A 26334-nucleotide genomic window follows, 5' to 3' on the forward strand; every position below is an offset into this window, starting at 1 on the left:
CTCTGGAAGGAGCTGACAGCGGAGGATCTCCCTTGACAGGCTTATCTCCATCTGCTGCTGTCCATCTCGGGGAGGGTGAGGAGGTCCTGGATCATGCCCCAAGTTTCCAGAATGTTCTGGTCGTGTTGAGGGTTGTTCACAAGATCAAGGGCGTGGGCGGCCCTCTCGGAGACCGGCAGGGAGCAGGTCTCAACGAGAGAGTCCTTCAGCTTTGGGTAGGTGACGGGGCGTGTGGCAGACACCCACGGGACGAGCTTTCTGTAGACCTCTTCTGGAAGGGCATTGATCACGGCGTCTGCCTGCAGGACCTCGTCGGTAAGCCCCGCCAGCCTGAACTGCCCCTCGACCCTGTAGAGTCATGATGATGGGTTGCTTTATGTGAAGGGCGGCAGCTTTATGGCAAGGGTGGACCTTGTTTGTTCCCTCAGGACGGGCAGCATGCGGGGAGCGGGTATCAGCGTGGAGGAGCGCACGAGCCCAGGCGTGGGGAAGGGCATGGGCGGGTTGTGTGTAAAGGAGATGTCTGCGTCCATGAAGTTCGCAGTTAACTGTATGTGGGAGGGAATGTCCGCTTCCATACTCACTGGACCCAAAGCGAATGTGTCCAGGGATCTGTGCGTGACATCTTTCAAATAATATGTGAGGGTAGTTTGTCTGTTCCAAACCTCGGCACAAAGAATCTGTCCGAAGACGTAGTTCTTTATAAAAGCAACTGTAGGGCCAATACCCCTGATGTCATGGCCCTTGATCTGTTCAGAACTGGAGATACATCTTGTTCCGAATTGTAGGCTTTGCTTATCACCTTTCTCAGCTACTGCTTTCGTGCATAATCTGTCATTCATTAGCAAAATCTGATTACACCAGTTGTTGTAATCATGACTTTCGTATTCACAGTCAATCCCTAACATCTACAAGGTATTGCACATTCTAGATATCAGGATTTAAACAGTGTGGTTGTAAATTTACCCTTGCCGAACATAGAACATAAAAAAGTTTTGTTTTATCAAGAGAGAATATGAAGAAATAAACAGACATTTCATCATTAGCAGTATGTAATTATGAAAAAATTACCAAATCATACACCATTTTGACAGTTACTCATTCCTTGTACATCTTTAAATTTTGATGCTGTTTGCATCATTCCCATTGATGGTTCCCACTCATAACACGATACCCCAGGTCTATTCATTTTTGTGAATAATATGCCTTTCACAGACTCTGTGTTCAGGCTATTTCTGATGTCTGTTTTAATTAATTTTACTTGAGAGAATACTCTCTCTCTCTCTACAGCTGCTGAGGAGTGAGGCAAGACAAGTAGGGATAACATAAATTCACTTCTCAGGTGAGGAAACACCTGGGATCTATCGGCACACTTCAAGTTTCTGACCTTGTACCAACTCCTACTGCAAAAAGCAAAGTGTAGGTACCGATGTTGGTTTTCTTCAAAAAGGAGGACCGCAGTACTGCCAGCTTCAAATTGTACCATTTTGGTACAATAGTATTGCAGGTAGTAACAATGTCCTCGATACAATAAGCCAGATAAACAAAAAATAACCCCGTTAAAAAAAAAACAACTATAAATAACATCAGCATCACCTAACGATGACGTACCGTGGAAAGCCATCCAGCCTGTCTCCAAACTTACTATCTTTACAAATCTACACATACGGTTTATAGCTTATAGGAAGGGTCATACCCTTTACCTTTAAGAATTTTTCACTCAATCCTTATACAATCTTATTGGATGCCCTTCTTGCCTGGCACTTATAAAGTGCCCACTTATAAAGCTGTCAGATTTATATGTAAATGACCCATGAAAATTAAAAAGTGTGTTCATAAAGCTCACTTTACATTTTTTACAAAATGAATTAATAATAGAAATGTAAATTATATTTGCAACACCGCAAGATCAAGTTCATTAAAAACCTTATAAATTGCCAGGGACTTCAGATCTCCATTCACTGGGTATTTCTCGTCTACACTGATTTGTCCACCAGATAATGCCCACTCGAAACAGGTTATGCAATTAACATAAATACTGAACCAAAACAATATATTTACAGGTACAATACTGTATATACCGAAGTACAAACTTGCTTATCATTAAATTTAAAAAATATACATACATAAATGAAAGACAGAGGTTTACGTCACAAAAAAGATGCCTGATTCTATGTGAATGAAATTACAACATTCTTATTTTTCACAAACAACCATTATTTGGTAGTGAAAGTTTCTGACTTTCTCTTTTTAGTCAAGTTTTTGTTGGCTGCGATGGAGTTATTTCCTTGGGAACAATAATTATCCAGTGAAAGGTTGGCAGAAGCCCATATTGTTAACCTTGTTACTTCTTCGCAAAGATCTTTTTGTAATAAGGATTTCTGACTGCCGATGCTTAATCATGATATTATAACCATATATAAAAACCATTTGGCACTACATCACCAAAAATTAACGGGAGGTGCCTTGTACACTGTGTCAAAGTACCATCTCGATCAAATAATTAGTTTGAAAGATATTTGAGAAAAACGACGACTGACTATATGCAACTATATTTGCTGTAATACCATCTGGGCATAATAACGAACCCTACTGATACCAACAAGGTCATTGTGGTTCTCTGAAAAATTCTCCCCATTATCTGGACACGTCATCAAATCTTTACTACAAGCGCTGCATCTGTCTGGGTCAAAACTTGTAACTCAGTTTTTTACCTTTTCCCTTTGTCCAAGGGTCTTTAAATTTGCATGGCTACTCAATCCCAGTAATAATACAACCTTTATACAAGCTTTATAAGTGGGCACTACAAACTTATGTCTCTCACAATTATGTCTCTCACAATCGCCATCTGTTTGTCTGCCGTAGTTTCTACACACAGACAGGGCAAAACAGAGGTAATGTTTCGGACATCTGTGCTTCTCGACAGACAAACAGATGGCGATTGTGAGAGACATAATAAACATACAATGATAAAACATGCATCAATGGAAAGGCCAGGTAATTCCACATATGGCCAATTGCATGGGATTCGAGACAGATTAATGAATACAATGCTGTAGCATAATATATGTGAAATGGCGAGACGTTTGGCGTCTTCGCAAACAGAAACATACAGTTTGATACAGAAGATTCGGTGGAACATTATGAGTACATGACTGGAATGCTTGCATGACAATGCAAGTAGCGGTGATTGTACATAAATCGAGACAGCAATGGTTAGGGAGAAACAGAGGGAAATACTTTGCGGTAGAAGTTGCGTTCCTTGAGAGAGAGAAAACGGGATGCTGTTGCTTATGTCTCGTTTCCTCCGATGGATGACGCACACACACACGTGCGCCCGAAAGACGGCGATGCGTCTCTTACAAACACAGATGTCCGAAGCATTACCTCTGTTTTGCCTTGTCTGTCTGTGTGTAGAAACTACTTTGCGGCTCGCACCAGCCAATAACAACTTTGAAGATTCTGTACATTCATTCAGTGAGGAACCACCAAAAGACCAGACAACACCCAGCCAGTAGGCTATGTCACTCTATAGGCTACCATCCTTACAAGTTCACTCCTAGAAAAAACAAATGAAGGATCATTCAGTGGACCAAATAAGAAACAATTCTAGTACTGCATCGATTCACAAATTTCCCTCCGCATGATTGTATAAAGTCATTGTGAAAACTGAATTGAACTGTGATCAAAGTTGTTTTAACATTCGTCTGGTCCATAGAAGTCTGAAATCATTTTTTTTGAGACAAGTGAAGTAAGTGCTTGCGTTTGTGGGGCAACAGAGGGAGAAGTAAAGTAGCAGGCTGCTTTCACTCAGTCTGGCAGCTTGCAAGGAACACTGATAATGCAAAGTGGTGTTTTTAAGGAACTTATTCTTACAATATTGGAAATATAAGTGACACTTGTTCCTAATTTATTTTATAAGTAGTGCAAAGTGAGATTTATGAACAGACTCATTGATTTTCATGAGTAATTTACATACAAATCTGATACTTTCATAAGTGAGCACTTTGTAAGTGTCAGCCAAGAGGGATATTTGAACCACTTGCGGTTAACTAAGAGGGAAATTCTTGAAGGTAAAGGGCCTGACCCTTCCTACAGAAATATATATATATATATATATATATATATATATATATATTAAATATATATCATTATAAATTCCCCATCGGGATATTCCCCATATATAATGAAACTGTTCAAATTCCATTTATCACTTATACATTCCCCATCGGGATATTCCCGATTACATATATATATATATTATATATATATCTATATATATATATGATTATATATATATATATATTATATATATATATATTAGCAGTTGGTAGGCAATAATGTTATAGCAGTTGGTAACGTCATTGGTGGAAACCGTGGAATGATAAGATGACATTTATCTTATTTTCATGTAAATTTTTTGTTTTCCCAGTTTATTTAAAGGGTTTTAATTCGGTCTTTTAATCTCTGGTTTATTGTAACAATGACAAAATTGCAGTTTATCTTTTGGTAGCAATTTCGAGTTGGTTTCGTATATTTCTAAGGTTTATTTCGATTTATTAAGCCATTTCTTTCATCTCTGAGGTGTTTTTGTGGTTTAATATTCGTTTGAATTTGGTTTGTTTCTGGGTTATTGCATCGACTATAAAAACAGCAATTTATGATTAAATAAAGAGAAATAATCAAATTATTTGATGTTGAAGATAGAACTGTAAGAGACCGCAATGCAGTCTCTTTCGAGTGCACATGTGTCCGTAACATTACAAAGAAAAGTTAGATAGGGAAAGCATAAAGAGAGAATAAGAGAGAGACAGAATAAAGAGGGATAGAGAGAATATAGGGAGAGAACAGAGAGAGAGAACAACAATTAAGCCAGGGTTGTTATGTGTTGAAAGACTAGAAGTGCTGAGACTAATATGTAAACCGCCTTGTACGAACTCAAAACAGTGAGCGAGTATATCGCGCCCAGGGCCACAAAACCGATCGTAAAATCTGGAAACTGTGGCCTCACGATTAAGCTTACTCAGGATCACTCAGCGCCTTGTCAGAAGCTAACGCCGCCCATATCTATAACCCCACCTTCAGTAGGAGGCGTTTTCATGGAAATTCCACGGAATTGGGGCTGGACAAAGTGATGTAATTCAACACCCTCCAATCAAACATTCTAGAGAGGGGTCTTTTACACCCCCTCCTAAGATCATTTCCAATCAAATCCTCTAAGGAGAGAATTTAACAACACCACCACCGTCCTTCCCAATCAACTGTTCGAGGGGAGGCCTTACAGATAAATTCTTCCAATGAGGCACTAAGACGGAGGAGTTGGAAGATAACCAGAAAAACCCAGGGGTTCCAGAGAAGCCAGAAGCCAGAAGGACAGCATTCGAGCTCCCATCCGCCAACCTGGAGTGACATATCTCCCATTGCTTTCGTGCTCCCAAACAGACTTAATTGAACTGCTTAACAAGAGTGATTCCATAATAGTACTGTAACCGTAATTTGTACTTAAGTTTGCAGTTAGCTTTCATCATTAAAGTAAAGAAACTACGGTCCCGTCTCCATTACGCCTTTCTGAGAGACATCATTACCTTAAGATAATTTCCCTTCGAAATAGCAGACTCATTAGCAGCCGACAACGGGAGCGACGCTGTGGACGACGGTTTCGGCAACTTAAAAGAGTTATGAAGGTAAGAAGGGAATTAGAATGTCGGGCACGACATGTGTGCGTCATCCATCGGGGGGAACAAAACAAAAACAAGAGCATCCCATTTTCTCTCTGAAGGAATGAAACTTCTACCGTACAATATTTTCAGCTGTTTCTCCCTAACCATTGTTATCTCGATTTATATACAATCACCACTAGTTGCATTGCCATGCAAGCATTCTAATCATGTATTCATAATGTTCCACCGAATCTTCTGTATCAAAGTGTATGTATGTTTCTGTTTGTGAAGACGCCCAACGTCTCAACATTTCATCACATATATTATGCTACTGCATTGTATTCACCAATCTGTCTCGAATCTCATGCAATTGGCCATATGTGGAATTTCCTGGCCTTTCCATCGATGCATGTTTTATCATTGTACGTTTATTATGTCTCTCACAATCTGCCGACAAACACAGATGTCCGAAACATTACCGCTGTTTTGCCCTGTCTGTCTGTGTGTAGATACTACTTTGAAGATCCTTTACATTCATTTCAGTAAGGAACCACCTATAAACCAGACAACACTCAGCCAGTATGTCACTCAATACGATCCTTACAGAACTACTATCTCTCTCTCTCCATATTATATATATATATATATATATATATATATATATATATATATATATATATATATATATATATATATATATATATATATATAATATAGACAGATAAATAGGTATATAAATAGGCGTAGATAGACAGATAAAGAAATATATCAACCCACAAGGTCACCGGACTCAGCTACGTCATCACCACAAATAATACGAGACCAAATACACATTAAATACCAGGCAAACCCAGTGACTACATTTGTACTTGTATACTTACAATATTTTGTGTTATAATCATGATGAGCACAATATTTTGTATTATAATCATCATATGTACATTTTGGTTTTGAAGTCATCGTAAGTACAATATTTTGTTATTGAAGTCATCATAAGTACAATATTTTGTTTTTGAAGTCATCATAAGTACAATATTTTGTTTTTGAAGTCATCATAAGTACAATATTTTGTTTTTGAAGTCATCATAAGTACAATATTTTGTTTTTGAAGTCATCGTAAGTACAATATTTTGTTTTATAATCATCATAAGTACAATATATCTTTTTGAAGTCATAAGTACAATATTTTGTTTTTGAAGTCATCATTAGTATAATATTTTGTTTTATAATCATCATAAATAAAATATTTTGTTTTTAAGTCATCATAAGTACAATATTCTGTATTTAGGTCATCTTAAGTACAATATCTTTGTTTTATAAGTTATCATAAGAACAATATTTTATTTTTAAGTCATCATAAACTGACACACTGGCTGGTTGTTGTCTAGTTTATTACCGGTTCCTTACTGACCGATGTACAGAATCTTCACAGAGGTTATCAGCTGGTGAGAGCTGCAATGTAGTTACTGCTCTCTGACAAATCAAAACAGGGATTAAATTTAGGCGTCTGTGTTTGTTCACAGACAGAAACATACATACAATTCGATACAGAAGATTCAGTTGAACATTACAAGTACAGGATCGGAGCGCTTGTATAGCAATGCAAGTAGTGGTGATCATGAATGAAATGTGACAATAATGGTTACAGAGAAATGTGTATAAAAGTCGTATGGGAGAAGTTGTGTTTCTTCGACCATGTGCTCTTCTCGTCAGATGACTCACGGAAGGGAAAGTTTGTAAAGTCCCCGCTCAACGTGTTCTCTATGATGGACATCCCGTTTTCTGCGGTGCCTTCACATGCGACCTAAGACCGAACGGTCACAACCTTATTATCATTATTGTGAATTGTTTATTTATTATCTATTCATTTGCCATTATACCATGTACAGTATATGTGACAGAGTATTTTCATGTCCAGCCAGTTATGGTTAATCATGATGTTTTCTGTACGTACCTGTCCCGTTTTGTAGAGAAATAGTTTGACCTCAGGTCACCTGTAAACTTTTTGTACTCGTGGTCTCTGCGTATACGCAGACGTCCGCACGCCCTTTATAATCGCTTCAGTAATAAACCAGCAGTACTTGTCTTCCTGCTCTTTCTTTAGCCCCTCTCACAAGTTCATCTTAGTTGTTGGTCTCCTGGCTGGCCACACACGTGGTCTTTACAGACGTACAATATTTTATTTTGAAGTCATCATAAGTACAATATTTTGTTTTATAAGTTATCATAAGTACAATTTTTATTTTGAAGTCATCATAAGTACAATATTTTGTTTTATAAGTTATCATAAGTACAGTATTTTATTTTGAAGTTATCATAAGTACAGTATTTTGTTTTTAAGTCATCATGAGTACAATATTTTGTTTTTTATGTCATGATAAGTACCCGCAAACCTTTTCAAGAATACATAAGTGCCCACTTATCTGCAAGATGTACTTTCTTACAGGTGTGATTTGAACATAACTTGTGACTGTCGTGCCCTTACTTCACACGTCTTTATCTTCGTTGCCTCTAATGCCGTGTGACAAAAGAGCCTCGGTGAAATTCCTTCATCTTTCCCAATTCTCCATTCGTCCCTGGCCTCCTCCCATGTCTCCCGTAGGGTGTTAGGGCCATCAGTGCACCTCTTGCGGTACACTGTAGGCATTACTTAGGGTTCTTTGCAGCCACTAGCTGCTGCGACCCCTTTTGTTCCTTCTCTTTCTTCCAGACAATTGTTTCACAGTGCTTCAGCTGCAAAAGGTTTTTCCTTCTGTTGTGCCTTTCAGACCTGTTCATTCCTAACAGTTTCCCTTTCAGTGCTAAATGACCTCTTCATAGGCCCCAGAACTTGGCCTTCGGCCTAAATTTGATACGGCATTCCGTGAAAACTTTATTTTAATCCCAGGTAAACTTGTTAAGGCATTATACATTATAGAACATAAATAATACAAGGGAAAATCAGTGCTGTAGAATGAGAAGTCTTTATACAGTTTTTCACTGTGTTTAGCACCATTAAGGAAACCCACGCCATCTTTTTGGTCATTATTGCTAAACAAAATACTGTGACAGGAGACTGATGAAAAGGTATACACATCGTTTGGTTTAATAAAACGACCGTAAATACTGGTCGTATTCACAGTTCATGAAACTTATACAGTCTGCAGTTGCTTTTTAAGTCTCCAGTGCAACACAGCGAGGCACTTTCTTGCATCAATGGCATTTTGGATCAGTACAGCCACACGCTGATAATTCTGGCGCTACGAAAGCCCCAAAGCTGATGCTGTCACCTGCTGTTCTCCTACAGGTTGTGGGAAGGACATGTCCAAACTGTCTCCGTCTTCCTCACGTCATGAGCTTTATGCCCAAATCACATATTCCATTCCATTCTGGCACGTGGGACTTTCATCACTTTCACTGTGGTATCGTTTCTCACTCTGTCCTGCCGTCCAACTCTTAATATTCTCCTTGAAGCTTCATTCTCAAATCAACAAACTCTGCTAGACAGAGTCTCATTGTCATACAATTATTTGTGTCCGTATTGTAATGCAGGTCATAATAAGGTTATGTATAATCTTTCATGTGCAGTTTTAGCCTCACATCACGCCAGATAGTTTGGCAAAGGTGATTCATTTTATGCAGCACAGACCCTCAGGGCTACAACTATTCAAGTTAATTTATTTTACTCTGTGGTTATAAGGTTCCGTGGCTTGGGTATGTCCTTTGCATTACCCCAGCAGGGCTCCTGTGAGCACCAGAAGAGTTGGAAGACCCAGCCCTACTTGGATGAGAACTGTGAAAAGAGAAGCTTCAGATGAGAGGAGATTTGTGGAAGATAAAGCACAGGAAAGAGGAAAGATACGAGTGGTGTCACTTCACAGTGGCCCTTTGCGTCGCACGGCATTCGAGGTTATGACGATGAATTTGGCTGTTGGTTGTTTGCACTGGATGAATTCATCATTTCTTCGTAAGTTTCAGTTTATTCATGGCAGGATTTGGTGCAGTGTTGGAATTTGCAACAAATCGAAACAAATTGAAGCTGTTGAGATGAATTTTTTGCGAAGTATACAAGATCTAGGAGGAATTAAAAGGTTGAGAAATGTGGAGATACGTTGAAGTCTCATCGTTTTTTAGATGATTCAGTCATGTGGAGAGAAAAGAGGACAATAGGCTGATGACAAGAATGTATGTATGAATCAGAAATGTCAGGTGGAAAGAGGAGAGGAAGACTTCGAAAGTACAGTGCTGGATGGATGGAGTGAAAGAGGTTTGGGAAGGAAGGGCCTTAATATCTAGCAAGCAGGAAAATGCACTGAAGCCAGAGGTGAGTGGCACAGTGTATGTAGGTTATTCAATGTGCTGCTGTTGATATTGCATAGGTGTAATTGACTCTTGGGTTTTTTTTTTTTTTAAATGGAGTCACCCCGTTAGTGAGAAATGGCTTTTATTATTGAAAAATAAAATTCACAAGAAGAGCTACTTTGAAGAATTCTTTGTCAGAATCTTCAAAATTATTTGAAAATTTTTTTTTAAGAACAAAGTCGCTCAGGCCACCCATACGAGAGGGAAGATCCCGAATTGGGTCGAAATGTCTTTTGGACACTTCCACAATCCCTGTAGGGGGTTAGAGCCATCAGTGCACCTCAAGCAGTGCACTGTAGGCATTACTTAATAAAGATTCTTTGTAGCCTCCCTTGCTTAGGCCCCTAGCTACTGTAACCCCTTCCATTTCTTTTTACTGTACCTCCGTTCATATTCTCTTTATTCCACCTTACTTTCCTCAACCCTCTCCTGACAATTGCTGCATAAAGCTTCACAACACAAATAACATAAGAGATCAGATTACAAGAACTGATACAATAATACTCCGACACACATAAAAATAAAGCAGGCATAAATAAATCGGTAAGAGATACGAATTTACATAGATAAAAAATGTGGCTGGTTGGCTTGTAGTAGAGTCACCATAGAAAACGGGAAGTTCACCACAGAAAACCCGTTGAGTGGGGACTTTACAGAAGTCCTGTATTAGGAAGGCCCAGGAAGCCCTGTAAGGATAGTATAGAGTGACATACTGGCTGGGTGTTGTCTAGTTCATTGATGGTCCCTTACTGACTGCATGTACATGTTGTTTGTTGTTTCAGATTTAGCTGGCCTTGTGCAGCACGGGCTCTTGCTCCTAGAGCAGCCCGTAACTCTATGTTGATGAGCCTGTGAGATGGGTAGTTGAGATGAAAACTTTATTATGATGCATGAAAGTGATTTTGGTGGGGGTGATTATGTTTTGGACATCTGTGTTTGTTGACAGACAAACAGATGGCGATTGTGAGAGACATAATAAACGTACAATGATAAAACACATATCAATGGAAAGGCCAGGAAACCCCACATATGGCCAATTGCATGAGATTCGAGACAGATTAATGAATACAATGCTGTAGCATAATATATGTGAAATGGCGAGACGTTTGGCGTCTTCACAAACAGAAACACACATACAGTTTGATACAGAAGATTCGGTGGAACATTACGAGTACATGATTGGAATGCTTGCATGGGAATGCAAGTAGCGGTGATTGTACATAAATCGAGACAACAATGGTTAGGGAGAAACAGACGGAAATATTGTATGGCAGAATTAGGAACCAGTATAGGGTATCTGTACAAGAACCAGTATAAGTGCCTATTTAAGAACCAGTTCTAACAGTTAAGGAAGGAACATTAGGAATAAGTTAAACAAGCCGCGGGAGTTATCCTACGCTTGTTCAGCGTATGCCCAGGATTGAGTTAACTGTCCTAAAATGAACGGTAGCCAGGACAATTGACATATCAAGCCACGAGTAGTGATAACAACGTTATAATTAAATAAAAAGAGCAAATATTGCGTAAGTAAAGTAAGATATTGAGTATACAGAATTTGATGAGATTTGGAAAAGTGCTAATGAACGATAACAAATTTGTATTATTTCAGTTAAGATGTATAACAAAATCGCCATCTTAACAGGTGCGGTGTCAAGTAGGTAATCCGCCAAGAATGTTTTACTAATCACATTTATAAGTAAAATAACTCCATTTACTATCAACATAATAGATATAAATTATATTCATTAAATTTTTTATCAATGTAACATGTTAAAATACCTTAATATTAACTCATGAGTAAGTAAAATAAGCTACCGTATTCGCGACGCACTTTTACCATCGCTGAAACTTATTAGGTACGGTAGAAAGTAAGCCGCCAAAAATGCATCAGGAAACACATTCACAAGTAAAAATCATTGAGTTTTATATTAAATTTATATCAGAAATTTATAAATATTACTTTTTATACAAAAAAAAACGCGAATTTATTGCCCCTAAACAGCTCCAATGAAGGACCTAATCATCCTGGGTGGAAAGTGGCCGAGTGACTCTCGATGTAAACAAAGAGCCTCGTGGAATGGCGTCGCCGAAAGAATATCACGAAAATCAATCAATTGCGACCGGAAATATTGACTGAATGATCGAATCGAAGGTCAGCCGAGGTGAATCAAAGACTGAGGTTGAATTGGTGAGTTAGAATTTGAGTTTTTAAGTTGAATGTGGTTGATTGAAGAGAGGCATTGTCGGTCTCGAGGCGCCTGAGGTTCCGATTGCCAATGTTCATTGACCGTTGTTTAAGGCGTCAGTGATTTATTTGAACCGTTATTTACGTTATTTAAATCGTATTTCGACTTTTAAATCGCTTCCTAGCTGTAGCATTTGCTTTGGGATTGGTTCTCTCCGCGATGTGAAGCCTGACCAGACTGTGTCCGATCGGCTAGGCCCCAGTCTCCCTTATATTACAGTCTGTTAAGTTGTTATTTTTACGCTCGGTGGATTTAATTCTTCTCAGTTTCTTTGTTTGGGCAAATACGAGCCTACTCAGACCCCTTAGGCTAGGTTAGGCTCAAAGGTGCAGGGTGGGTTAGGCTTGAGGGCATAGGGTAGGCTATGGCCTGTCAGTAAGGGGTGGGTAGAACTGTATAGTAGCTCCGCGGCCGCGACTGCCTTCTAACTTAACCTATTCTACAGTTTCTGGTTCCTAATTATGAATTTACATTTCATTTTTGGTGTTCGAGTGTTAATTAACCTGTGATTAACCCCCGAAGTCCATCCAACAAGGGGTTTCCATACGCGATCTTCACAAGACAGAGCACGGGGATATATATAAGTCTGCTTCAAACGGTTCATATCCCGTCCGGCAAGTGCAATAACTTGTTAACGTATGGGTACCCCCCCTCCCCCTCCCGGGCCAGTACTAAACACGGAGGAGGGACATTCCGTTTGGGCGACCACAAACAGATGCACTGCCAGTGTCAGAACCCCTAAAAGGGTAGAAAAAACAGCTGAAATGGTAAAAACAGGCATGGAGCTAATATATAGAATTACCAGTGGCTGTGATAAGAGCCCTTGTTAACAGTTTTATGATTTTTGGTCTTGGTTTTGCTAATCCCCCCTCCCCACCCCACATGCCTGAGGAAGATGGTCGCACGACAGTATCAGACTTTATTTTGGTTAACCTTCAGAATATTTGTGCCCTTTTGCCTCTTCCTGTGGGTCGCGGCTGGGCTGAAAGGATGTCGAAGATACTCCATGAGGAATGTATCCTGACCTAACTTACCCCAGGATACCATGCCCAGGCTTGCTTGGCAGTGGACCCCGCCCGTCCTTCATGCAGAACATGCACACAACTACACTGCAGTCTTACCTGGATTTTTAGCTAACTGAAAAAGAAAATTATTACATAAATAATGATGTAAGCTTATAGTAGTCTGATCCTTAGAACACCCAAATGGTTGAAAACAACCTAAAGAATAAACAAAATTGGGCGCCGAAGGGTGCTCGGATACTGAAGGGCGCTAATGGAGGAACAGGCGCTAATGGATGCTCAGGTGTTACTGGTGCTCAGGAGCTGCCGAAAACAATTGTTGCTGGGAGGCCGCTGTTTGGGTGCAGTACTCATTGGACGGTAGGTATTTGCTCTCAGCTAGCACTTTGCTGGTCCCGCATTCGATTCTCCAATCGGCCAGCCAAGAATTAGAGGAATTTATTTCTGGTGACAGAGATTCATTTCTCGGTATAATGTGGTTCGGATTCCACAATAAGCCCTAGGAGAGCTGTTAATAAGCTCAGTGGTCTGGTTAAACCAGGGTACACTTAACTTTGTCTTGGGTGTCAAAGCAAATGAGGGTCTTGAAGCAGACAACAAACGTACTTGGCCTCACGCACAGGATACACTGAGAAAAGCTGCTCGGGAATCCCAGAAACTACAAGAAGGCTGCAGGCTCCCTTAAACTCCTTGAAGCCACTCTGAGTGGGAGCAGACCGTGTCCACTGCAGGTGGCCTTTTCAGTGGCTTTGCACCATCACTAAAGTGCCAGCAGAGCCTATTTCTCAGGGGCTGGGAAGCCCAGAACTCAAGGAGCCTACTCACTTCCATTTGGATGCCTTTCCAACAGCTATCCTTTGCCGTGACCTGGGAAGTTGCAACAAGTCTGACTGAGGCAATGACTGGCCGTGGGCAGACCCTACTTTGGGTCTCTGGTGCGACTGCTCCCAGGTGTAGGGGAGTGCGCCAGTGACCTTTGACTAGGAGTGTTGGCGGGATGAGCAGCCATCACCTCCACTGGCACTTCACTAACACTAGTACTTTCTTCCACTTTGTCCACAAGGACACGCATTGAAGCACCCAACTGGGTCACAGTATCCACAATTAACCCCATCTTGACATCAAAATTACATGCGAGTTTTGACTCGAGGCTGGCATGGGGGTCACGTTCGGAGGCAAGAGAGCTGGGTAAAGGATTAGGCTTGAATAGTCAGAGAATAACACAGACACTGCAGGAGCAGGCAGGCAGAGCAGGAATATCATCATCAGCAGAACTAACCATGGTCTTGCTATTCACGGTCTGTTTTTCAGCTCTAGCAGCTCTTCTTACTTTCCCTGTTCCTGTCTAATTTCACTAAATGAGACCCAAAAACCTTCCATTTTCTAGCATCCCACTCTGAACATTAGTCACACAGGTTCAATCAACTGAACACTCTTGTCCCCTACATTCTACGCACATAGAGTGAGAGTCATATTTCTCTTTAGTAAGCCTAGTATTGCAGTCTTTGCTGCAATAGCATAGGATAGTAGCACTAGAGTCAGGCATACTAAGTCTAAGAAGTCAACAATCAAGTTAAAATCTAAATCAAATAGAAGAAAAAGTAGTCCAAATTGAAAAAATTAACGGGTTCTGGAAAACCTAACATAAATACAAAGCTGTAGAGTGAGTACCAGTACTCCACCCAAAGAAGAATCTCAAAAGGAAAATGACAAAAGCTAAATTTGGTTGACTGTTCACAACTGAACCACTGTCGGAGCCGGCAGAAAAACAATTGAATCTCGATGTTGAAGTCGTTCCTCTCTTACCCCGCAAGTGGGCGGGGTCTAGTTACCTACACCGACACTAGTGCTACCACAAATTTCAAAATTTTAAAGCTGCCAGCAAGAGAAAGTATAAGCAATGTAATTACTTATTAAGTTACATATATTAAAAAAAGATTTAGCAATAAGAACCATTACTGTATAACTATGATGGCGTCAATGGGCACTCGAAGCTGATGCTTCACCCGTTGGAGTAGGCTGCGCTTGCTACAAGCTGGTGGAAAGATGCCCATGTTCTCAAGTATAAAGTTCACTTCAACTGAACAGAACTAGTTAAGGGAAACTGAGAAGGAACTGCTTATTTTGCTTTCTTAAACAGATTTAGGTGTTTCATCCTGGGCAGGAAATTTGAGGCTCAGACCATAAACCCCTATTAGGTTTGCTTAATCAAGGGCATTAAATTCATAATCAAGTTAATGCTTGCACTCAGCACTGGACTCTGTTATCATCACAGTACGATTCTGATCTTAGAAGTCTCGTAAAGAAAATGTAATGGCAAATGCCCTTGGTAGATTACCAGTTAATAACGATCTCGAAGTAGGAACCCCAGTTGAATACTGTATACCTGGGTATTCAACTGCTGGAAACTTTAAATTTTGAGGATATATCCTTGAGGTTACTTTTAAGAAGTGCACTACAAACAATGAATTTCTGAGCTACCTATTCACAACTCTAATTTGGTTGAACATGAGAGTGACGTAAGGTTATCTAAATATACAGTAGCTGTCAAATCTGATCTGAGCTTATATGATAATGTAATAATATATGGAGACAGAATTGTCATATCTGCTGTTTTAAGAAGTAAGTGTTAAACCTGCACAGTGGTCATAATTAGCAAATGCAATGAAGGCTAAAGCAAGGAATTGGGTCCAGTGGCATAGGAGTGATCCAGACCTTAGAGAAGTAACACAGAATTGTCATGCTTTTTTTGGTACTTTAAATCAAAACCAAGCTCCAGTTCTTCATCATCAACTGGTAAGTATGGTCAAGAGACTTCATGCAGACTATTCTTCTGACCTATTTATAATAAATATTTTCTTCTGATTGTGGATGCTTATTCTAAGTTTCTGATGTTCTGTACATTTCAATGACATCAAATGTTACAAATAAACCTCAGAACGTTTTCTAATTTTTGGCATTCCTGATGATGTCATCGGTAACAGTGCAACATATTTTGTTTCAGAAGAAATTAGGGCCTTTTTAAAAGAAAAATAGTATAAATCGCATAACACCAACTCCAAGTAACCCTTCAGCTAGAACGCTTAAAGAAGGTCTGAAGAAGTTCAAGTGTGATTCTTTCGATACCAGTGTGTGTGTGTCAATTTTTGCACAGTTACCAAAAAAGTGTGCATTGTGGTATAGGGAAGCCTCCTGCAGAATTGTTGTTTGTTAGTTGTTTTAAGAAAACCCCTGAGTCACTAAAAATGACCAATAAAAGTGAAAAAAAAATGTAAATCTTTATCCATGAAGTTATTCACCCTGGAAACCCAATTGCTAGAAATTTTAGGGACAACCTTGGACTGAAGGTGATGTTTCTAAAGTTCTAAGAGTAAGAAATCACTAAATCCACATACATAATTTTGGTAAAAAGTTATGGAAGCAACATCATGATCAGCTAATCCCTGATTTACATGTAATTCTTATAATCTACCTAAGGATTCACTTAGGTTTGCTGGATTGTTCACCCCTGTATTGAACTGGAATATGTAAATTTAGGCTGTCAAGCACTGAGACCTAAGAGGTCATTCTATACTGGAAATGGAAACTGACAGTGTGCTGTTTGAACGAGAGGGTGGAAAGTAAATGGATGAGAGAGAATATAGCAGGTACAGTGGCCAAGAACTAAAAGGTTGCAGCTATGGGCTGAAGGTGACGCTGCAAAAACTCCACTAATGTCTACCGATGCACTGATGGCACAAACTCCCATATGGGGACCACCCCTGTAGAGTGTATTGCCCAACCAGAATGTAATGTTCCTGCGACTCCAAAATATAGTTACACTGCATCATATGAAAAACTTACATCCGGGTGGTGCGTAGATTTCTTAAATAGTTATCCTAGTCGTGTCACATAGCCCAATTTTGAGAGATCAAGTACAGTTATTAAATCTCCTGATGAATTCATAATTTGTAATGGCTTATTTTTTTACCTTATGATAGATAATAATTACATGTAGCTTTTTCCCTTTTGCTGAGTATTTTTCATCGCTGAAGGAGGACTGTAAAGCATTGTGCATCAAGTAGCCAGGATGCACTATTGTTTTGGTGGGGTTCCATAAAACCAAGATGGGTGACAGCCACCACATTGTACTGCTTAAGAAATAAAGTATCATGGAGCACTGGGCCAACATTGTCTAGTCTAACACGGTCTACTATATAAGAGCACTAGTTTCTTCTGTAAAATGATATTTTTATGATAAAATAAAGTTTTGTACATACTTACCCGGCAGATATATACTTAGCTATAGTCTCCGAAGCATTCCCGAAGCAGAATTTCAAAACTCATGCACACGCACAGGTAGGTCAGGTGATTCACTATACCCGCCGCTGGGTGGCGGGAATCCATTCCTGCCACCAGATTTTTTCTTCCACCTGTCTCCTGAGGGAGGCTGGCTGGTTACATCAGATATATCTGCTTTGGTAAGTATGTACAAAACTTTATTTTATCATAAAATATCATTTTTGAATACGTGTCCCATCTGGTCAGATATATATCACTTAGCTGATTGGCACTTCTTGGAGGCGGGCAAGAGACAGCAATCACTAAAACGGGAAACAACATATGTTGTAGATAAACAAAACCATGGTTCTTACCTGATTGGGCAGAAGACTTCGTGGATACTGTTCAGAGTCTGCTTGCCTCAGGAGCTTCAGCAAGGATGTGACTCCATGACTGACAGCCCTTCTGATCGCGGGCGAATAAGATGACCACTGTTGATGCAGAGCCTATAGCGATCGTGTCAAAGGGGACTGACCCACTTACATGACCGAGCCTACCCCTGAATCGTATCAATGGGAGCTATCCCTCTTATATGACAGAGCTAGGTGTCCATAAAAGATACAAGGAACATGACAACCAATCCCGACCACCTGACCAATCCTAACCTTGTTAGTGATAAGAATTGAAAGGGGAAGCAAAACTCCACCAACCTCTTCCAACCAACCATAAAAACACAAATCACCAGGCCTTAAAAACAACTGAATTAACTAAACTAAATAGGATTGGATTCAGCTCCCTGTCCCAGCACCGAATCCGCAGATACGCATGCTCCCTAGAGAGAAGCACTTATCATAATGCTACTCTAATATCTCGTGAAGTAATGAGATGCAACGCGAGTTACACCTCCAATAAGTTGCTCTATAATAGACTGAGAGACAACGCCTTGTGAAAAGCCAAGGATGTAGCAATGGCTCTCACTTCTCGTGGTGCTTTCACCTAAGGAGCTTGAAGTGCCTATCCTCACACGAGATATGCGCTTCCTGATGACGCCCCCAATAAAAAGAAAAGCGCATTCTTTGAGATCGCTCGCGGGAAGGATCCCCTGACAGAGCACCAAAGACTTTCGAATTCTGATCCTCCCAGTAATTTCTTCCTTCTATGTAGAATTTAAGGCTCCTGACAGGCAGAGTCCTCCAACTCATGTCCTGTCACTGAAGAAAGACCTTTAATTCAAAGGTTCTTGGCCATGGTTTAGAAGGATTTTCATTCTTTCACAGAAGAATGGTTTCTAAAGGAGCATATAGCCGAACTTCTTTAAAACCAACTTTACTGCCTAAGGCTTGTATTTCACTTATTCCTCTTAGCTGAAGTGAGGGCAAGAGGAAAAGTGACTTCCTGGTGAGATCCCTGGAAGGAAGCTTGATGAGAGGTCTGAATTTCTTAGACATTAAGAATTTTAAGACTATCTAGATTCAACTGGGAGGTCAAGTCATGAATCTTCGACGCTTCAAAAGACCTTATATGATCATGAAGGTCTTTATTTTCAGAGATATTCAGGATCTCAACTGAAAACTGATGATAACATACTCCCGTAACCTTTAATTGTAGATACAGCGAGGTTGCATTGTTCCCTCAGGAAGATAAGGAAATCAGCAATGTTTGTCACAGAGGTACTGGAAGAGGATATCTTATAGGTCCTGCACCATCTTCTAAAGACCTCCCACTTCGACTGGTAGACGTGAAGGGTTGAGGATCTCCTGGTTTGCAATAGCTCTTCGCAGCTTTGTGCGAAAACCTTTCGCCTGACCAGACCTTCGATAGTCTGAGGGAGCCGGGAGATTTGAGAAGATCGCTTCCTGTGTGAAGCGATCTGGGAAAATTCCATCATATTCATTCCAGTACCTCTGTGAACCAACTGAGCTGGCCAAACGGAGCTACCAGGGTCAGTCTCGCTCCACCGTACGACGCAAACTTCTCAATACTTCTCCCAAGATCTTGAATGGGGGAAAAGCATACCCGCTTCAATCCTGTCCATTCTAGGAGAAGATCATATTGCAACTGCTCTCGGTCCGATATCGGAGAGCAGTAGTTTTTCCAGTCTTGCATTCCAGTGGGTTGCAATAGGTCGATATTCAACCTTCCCCACAGGTTCCACAGCTCGCAGACTTCTGAATGAGAGTTCACTCTGTGGAAGGACCTGATCCTTCCTGAGAAGGTCGGCCTCGCGATTCTTTCTCCCTGTACAAATCTGTGAGAGTCTGATCTTCCTCTCCTGTGCCCATATAACAGCAACGTTTTTGCCGCTTTCGCAGCGGGAGAAGGAATGTGTTCTCCCTGTTTCCTATGTAAGCCAGGGCAGTAGTGTTGTCTGAGTTCACTTGACGATTATCCTGAGACTAGAACTCGAACTTGATGAGAGCCAAATGTACCGCTGTCAGCTCTTGTTGATGTGCGTTCACCTGGTCTCCTTCCCAGGTGCCTGACATCTTTCGACCTCAGTGTTGTTCTCATCCCGAATTTTGAGGCGCTCTGAGAACAACACTAGGTAGGGCTCGGGTAACTGAAGAGACAGTCCTTGCTTAATTTTCAAGGGTCTAACCACCAGCTGAGATCCTCTTTTACCTTGTCCAAAAATTAGAACAAAGTTGTTAAGTCCTGAGACTTCTGGTCCCATCTCTCCTTTAGGTAGAACTGAAGCGTCTCAGATGAAGTTCTTCCAAGGAGACGAACTGTTCCAGCTTGAGGAAATGGTCCCCAGCAGATCTATCCATTCCTCGCCGAATGTTCTCTCCTTAGAAAGACTGTCACCTTTTCTAAGCAGCGATCTATTCTCTTCCTGGGATGGAAAGTAAAAATCCTAGAATCCATCCAATCCCCAGGTAAACAATGCCTGCTGCGGAACAACCTGGGATTTCTGTAGATTTACTAATAGTCCAAGGGACTGTGTCAGTTTTAGGGTGATCGACAAGTACTCCAGACAACTTTCCTTCGATTGAGCTCAGATCAGCCAATCGCCGAGATACATTGATATCCCCTCACTCCTCTAAGTGAAGCCAGCGTGCCACATTCCTTAAAATGCCCATGAACACTTGTGGGGTCAGGCGAAAGTCCAAAGCACAGGGACCTGGAACTGAAAAACTTTTCCTGAATCTAACCTCAGGAATTTTCTTGACGAGGGAGAATGGGAATGTGGGAAGTAAGCGCCCTGCAGGTCCAGGAGACCATCCAATCCCCTGGACGAAGAGCCGAAAGAACCAAGAGGTAGTTTCCATCTTGAACTTCGCCTTGATCACGAAGAAATCTAGACGCCAGATCCAGAACCGTTCCAACTCCCCGAGGGATTTCGAACCAGAAAAAGCCGGATTGTAAAACCCCGGGAATGGAGGTTCTGAACTGTTCTATGGCTTCCTTTTCTAGCATTTGCTCCACCGCGAAGAAGAGCGCCTGTTCTTGACGGGATCCCTGTAGCTGGCGGATAACCCCTGGGAGTTGATGTTATGGAGGACTTTCCCGAAGGGGATAAGGTAGCCCTTCTTAGAATGGAGAGGGACCAGTCATTCGCCCATCTCTGTGCCCAGACCGCGACTGTAACAGTCTGGCACCCACTGTCGATGGGAGTACTCGCTCCTCACTTAGTCCTTTTGATCGGACGAGGAAGATCTTCCTCTTCTCCGGCCTGCTTCTGAAGGAGGATCTAGACGAAGGACCACCCTGGTGCGGGCTCCTGAAAGGAGCTCCTTCTTGGCTAAAGGGACAGCAGGTCTGATCCTCTTCGGCGACTAGGCCAAAGATCCTGTGTCGCTCTTTTCTGATAAAGAGCGAAATCTCCTTCACCAAATTTGAGGAAAAAGGGGGGAGAAAGAGAGCAAACATAGAGAGGATCTCTGAAGAGGAGACACGGACTTGAGGAAAGAGCTGAATACTGACCTCTTCTCTTGAGTATACCAGCCCAATAAGGCAGCGACTCATGAAACTGCCCTCACGCTTTGTCCCAAACAAGACAAAACACTCACGGTCATCCATACACAGGAATTCGTCCTGGAGTCCTGTTGGCCAAAGCTCCAAGAGACCAATCCATAAAGTTGAAAAACCTCCACAACCTAAAAAGACCCTGAGGAGATGGTCCATTTCGCTTCATTCCCAAGTCGCCATGATGAAAGAGAAAGTCCCTGGATGAGTCTACCGGATTAGGAAAATTCATGCCTGCTGGGATGTGGGGAGCTCCCAACCCCATAGGCTCCTTTTGGTCTCATATCACACATTCCTGACTTTCCCAAAAGTTTCAAAGGGGGAGAAAACAGTCTTGCTTGCATCCTTCTTTAGATTGCATCCACTGACTCCTTTAAAGGCTTTCCTCATCGAGATCATAGGGCGCATCTTGACGAACGAAGAGGGTCTTGCTGACTTGGTGCTGTCCCACAAAGATCCCGGAGAAGGAGGGGCAGCATGACAAAGAGAATCTCCAAACTCCTGAATCAGAACCGAAGCCAACCGTTTGTAATCTGAAACTCCAGCGTCCTTAGGAGATTCCTCCTCTGATACTTCCTCCAATGCAGCAGGCGGAGAGGAAGGCTTAAAAGAAGAAGAGCGCCTATCAGGAGAAGTGAGCCTGGATGGAGAAGCACTCCTGTCCAACAAAGAGCGCCTGCCAGGAGAATGGCGCCTGACAATCGACGGCGCCTGACAGGAGAGGGTCCTGTCCACTGATGAGAGCTTCCAGAGAAGAGAGGCCCCAAAGCGCAGGACGCTTGGCAGGTGAGAGCGGTGTCTGCTGGAAGGAGCGGAGCTTGGAAGACGACGCAGCGCCTGTCCAAAGGGAGAAGGCGCACTGCAGGCGGCGCGCTGGAAGGAGGCGCCCTCCGATGATGAGCGCCGTTGGAGACGGTGCCTGTCGCGAAGAGCTTCTACAAGACGAAGAAAATGATATTTTAATAATAAATAAGGTTTGTTCATACTTACCTGGCAGATATATAGAGCTGTATTTCTCCAACCACAGAATTTAAAAAAAAATCATGTACGCAGTGTGGCCAGGTGGAAAGCTAGTACTCATTCCCCACACTGGGAGGCGGGAATCGGAACCATTCCCATTTTCTATTCAGATTTTCTAGTGCCACTGTCTCAAGAGGGGAGGCTGGTGGCACTAGTAGAGAGCATTCAGGTAAGTATGAACAAACCTTATTTTATTATTAAATATCATTTTGTTCATGAGACACTTACCTGCCAGATATATATATATAGCTGAATCCCACCTGGAGGTGGGAAGAGACAGAATAGGATTTAGGAGCAAATGTAGGCGATTGGATCGTTTCTGGTTCCTTACCTGTTAGCATAGCTGACTTCGAAGTTATCTGTCACCCAAGCCTGCTTGCTTTTCTAGAGTCTCTCCAGCAAGGTAGGGACCTATAAAGCTGGAGAGATCTAGATGACCCGTCCACGGGGCGTGGGACCACAGCCAGGACTAGACTGGGCGCACCACAGAGAGTGGCAGCATGAGCAACAACCAACCACCTGACCGACTCCATCTAAGGCAATGAACCTAACATAGGTTAAAAATCTGACGTCCATCTCAATGGCCACCCAACAACCAAAAATATAAACAACAAGATTAAAAATACCACCTAACCCCAAAGGATAGGATGAGTATTGCCCTTTCTCCCAACATCGCGGTTCGCGAAACGTATGGTCCCAGCCGAAGAGCAGTCTTCAAATGTCACTTTCATCCCAAGAAGTACGCGGTTGCAAGACTGAATTACTTCGCTAGAAGGTAAGTAAATTCAAGAATATCATTCAGGACATATTCTTTGGAAAGCCACCGGGTCGCGATAGCTCTTACCATGAGCCTTGATTTTCAGAAGTCTCATGCTTCACCTTCTAGGCAGGAGGAATGAGCCTCTAATAGTACTTTCTTAAAAGAATGCTAAGGCATTCTTAGACATGGGAAGATCAGGTCTCTCTTCAATCGTAACACCACAGATCAAGGTCTGATGAGCCTCTAGTCTTCTTGGGTCTTGGCTAAGTAGAACTTGAGCTCCTGACAGGACACAGGACTCTTTCTGACTCTCAGCCCAAGCATCTCCTGGCTAAACCTTGATCTCAAACCACTCTGGGGCCAAGGGTTTGAAGGATTTTCGTTCTTGGCTAAGAACAAAGGATTTGTATATACAGCATTAGGACCCTCTAAAGCCAATATGCTTGCTAATGGCTTGCACTTCACTTAATCCCTCAGCTGTCGCCAGAGCCGTTAGGAAGACAGTCTTCTAGTCACGTTCTTTGAGGGAAGCTGAAGACAGAGGTTCAAAAAGCACTTGACATAAGAAACTTCAGGACAACGCCCAGATTCCAAGAAGGCCCTGACTGAGGAATTTTGACAGGTCTCGGCGATCTCAGTAGATCGAATATCCTTGTTGTCGCACGTTCAGGCCTCTGTGCTTCAAAGACCGTCAGATAGCATACTCCTATAGCCCTTAATAGTCTAGACTGCCAGTTTATTCTATGCCTGAGATAAAAAGGAAGTCAGCTATTTGTGGTACAGAGGTCGGGTCGAGGAAACTCCTTTACTCCTGCACCCAGCTTCCTAAAAACAAGAGCCTTAATTTTGTACTGGTAGACCGTGATTCAAGAAGGTCTCTGGCACTGGCGATGGCCTTGCCAGCTCGAAACCCTCTGCTCTAGCCAGCTTTGTGATAGTCTGAACGCTAGTCAGACTCAGAGCGAGAGGTTTTGTGGAACCTTTCGAATGCAGTTGCTCTGGAGAAGGTCCACTCTCAGTGGAAGGCCCTGAAAGTCCACTAGAAGGCCAAGGTCTTGGGAACTAATCCGCTGCTGGCTATGCTATTAAAGTCATCCTTGCTCCTTCTGGACGTTGCAAATTTCCTTATCACTTCTCCCAGGATCTTAAGGAGGGAAAGCTGCAGAAGGTCGAGGCCTTCCAGTCCCAGAGGGCGCTCATGGCTACCGCTCCTGCCTAGTATGGGAGCAATAAAGGGGGAGTCTTGTCGTCCTGGACGTAGCAAAGAGGTCCACTAGAGGACGTCCCCATATCCTCCACAACTCTAAACATACCTCCTTGTGAAGGGTCCACTCGGTCGGTAGAAGCTGATGTTGCCGACTGAGAAGGTCCGCTCGGATATTCTCCACGCCCGCAATGAACCTCGTGAGAATTGTGACCCCCCGAGCATGAGTCCAAAGCAGGATCTCCCTCGCTAGGATGAACAGGGAACGAGATCGAGTACCCCCCTGTTTTTTGAGGTACGCTAGAGCTGTGGTATTGTCCGAATTTACTTGGACAATTCTGCCTGAAACTTGGTCTTCGAAGAATTGAAGGGCCAGAAAGATAGCACCCAATTCCTTGAGATTTATGTGCCAGACACCCGTTCCCTCCAGGTGCCTGACACTTCCTCCTCCTAGTGCTGCTCCCCATCCCCTGGACGCGCCGGAAAACAACACTCAGGTCGGGGTCGAAGACTAAGGAGAAACCCCCTTCCGGCTAGTTTTGGGCGGGCCGAACCACCACCTCAGATGATCCTGATTGTGCTGAGATATCACAAAGTCTCTTCCAGATTCTCTTTGTCCTCCAGTTCCGCCATGAAAAACTGATGCCTGAGGATAGCTCCCTAGAAATAAACTCCGAAGCAGGAAATGGTCCCCAGCAAACTCATCCATTCCTCACCGAGCATGTTTCTTTCCCTAGAAGGACAAAACTTTTCTAAGCTGTAAAGCAAAGGCCGCTCGGATGGAAAAGCTCGAAGCCACTGAATCCATCTGATCCCCAGATAGACGATGGACTGCTTCAGATCAGATGGGACTTTTCTTAGTCTACAAGAAGTCCCAGGACTTCACAAATTCAGCGGCCAAAGTCAGGTCTCCAGACACTTCGAGAAGAGGCTCGTGATGACAATCATCCAGGTAGAACGAACACTAACACCCGCCAGGTGAAGCCAATTACAACATTTTTCATGATCACCGAAGATCACGCGGGAGCAGTGCTCAAACCGAAGCAGAGAGCTCTGAACTGAAGACTGGCCCCCAGCACAAACCCTACTTCCTTGACTGAGGATGTGCTGGGAACATGGAAGTACGCATCCTGTAAGTCCAGAGACCATCCAGTCTCCTGGTCTTAAAGCCCCGAGAACTGACTGGGGCGTTTCCATCTTGAATTTTTCTTTCGAAATAAAGCGAGCCAAGACGCTATATCCAAGACCGGTCTCCACTCTCCGACTGTTTCGACTCAAGAATAGCTCGTTGTAGAACCCCCGGAGAATCCAACCAGAACTTGTTCCACTTGCTCTCTTCTCTATCAACTGCTCCAGGAGGTTCTAAAAGACCTGTTGCTTCTCTCGTGGTAAGAAGGCGACAGATCCCCAAGACGTGCTGGTGCAACATGAGAAAGGATCTTGTAACCCTTTCTCAGAAAACGACTTAGCTACCATAAGGTCCGCCCTTTCGCTCTCCAGGCTCCCAAAATAAAAGAAGCCTGGCCTCACTGGTGTCTGGAGGCGTATGAGTCACTTTTTCCCTTAGGTTTCAGGCCGCCTTCAGAAAAGCCTCAAGGAGACCATCTAGAGGAAGAAGTTCCTCCGCAAAGGGCTTCTTCTTCCTGGCGGACAAAACTGGAAGCTGAAGAAGAAGCTGGAGGACGCCTCAAGAATGAGCCAGTAGATCTTGGCGTGGCCTCTCCTTAAGACTTGAGGAGATGTCCCGAATCAAAGACTGGGGAATGATGGTTGACAAAGGGGCTAACAATAACTCTGCCTCTTTGCGAAGGAGACAGACTTAGATGTGAAGTCGCAAACAAGGCCCTCTTTC

General features: G+C 42.4%; 1 protein-coding gene across 1 annotated transcript in view; it reads left to right on the top strand.

The window, feature by feature from the left end:
- The window catches only part of LOC136838168 (uncharacterized), an 864161-nt gene that overhangs the window by 524224 nt on the left and 313603 nt on the right, over nucleotides 1-26334 (top strand). The window lies entirely within an intron of this gene.

Source organism: Macrobrachium rosenbergii, unplaced genomic scaffold (genome assembly GCF_040412425.1).
Source record: "Macrobrachium rosenbergii isolate ZJJX-2024 unplaced genomic scaffold, ASM4041242v1 171, whole genome shotgun sequence".
Classification (NCBI taxonomy): Eukaryota; Metazoa; Arthropoda; class Malacostraca; order Decapoda; family Palaemonidae; genus Macrobrachium; species Macrobrachium rosenbergii.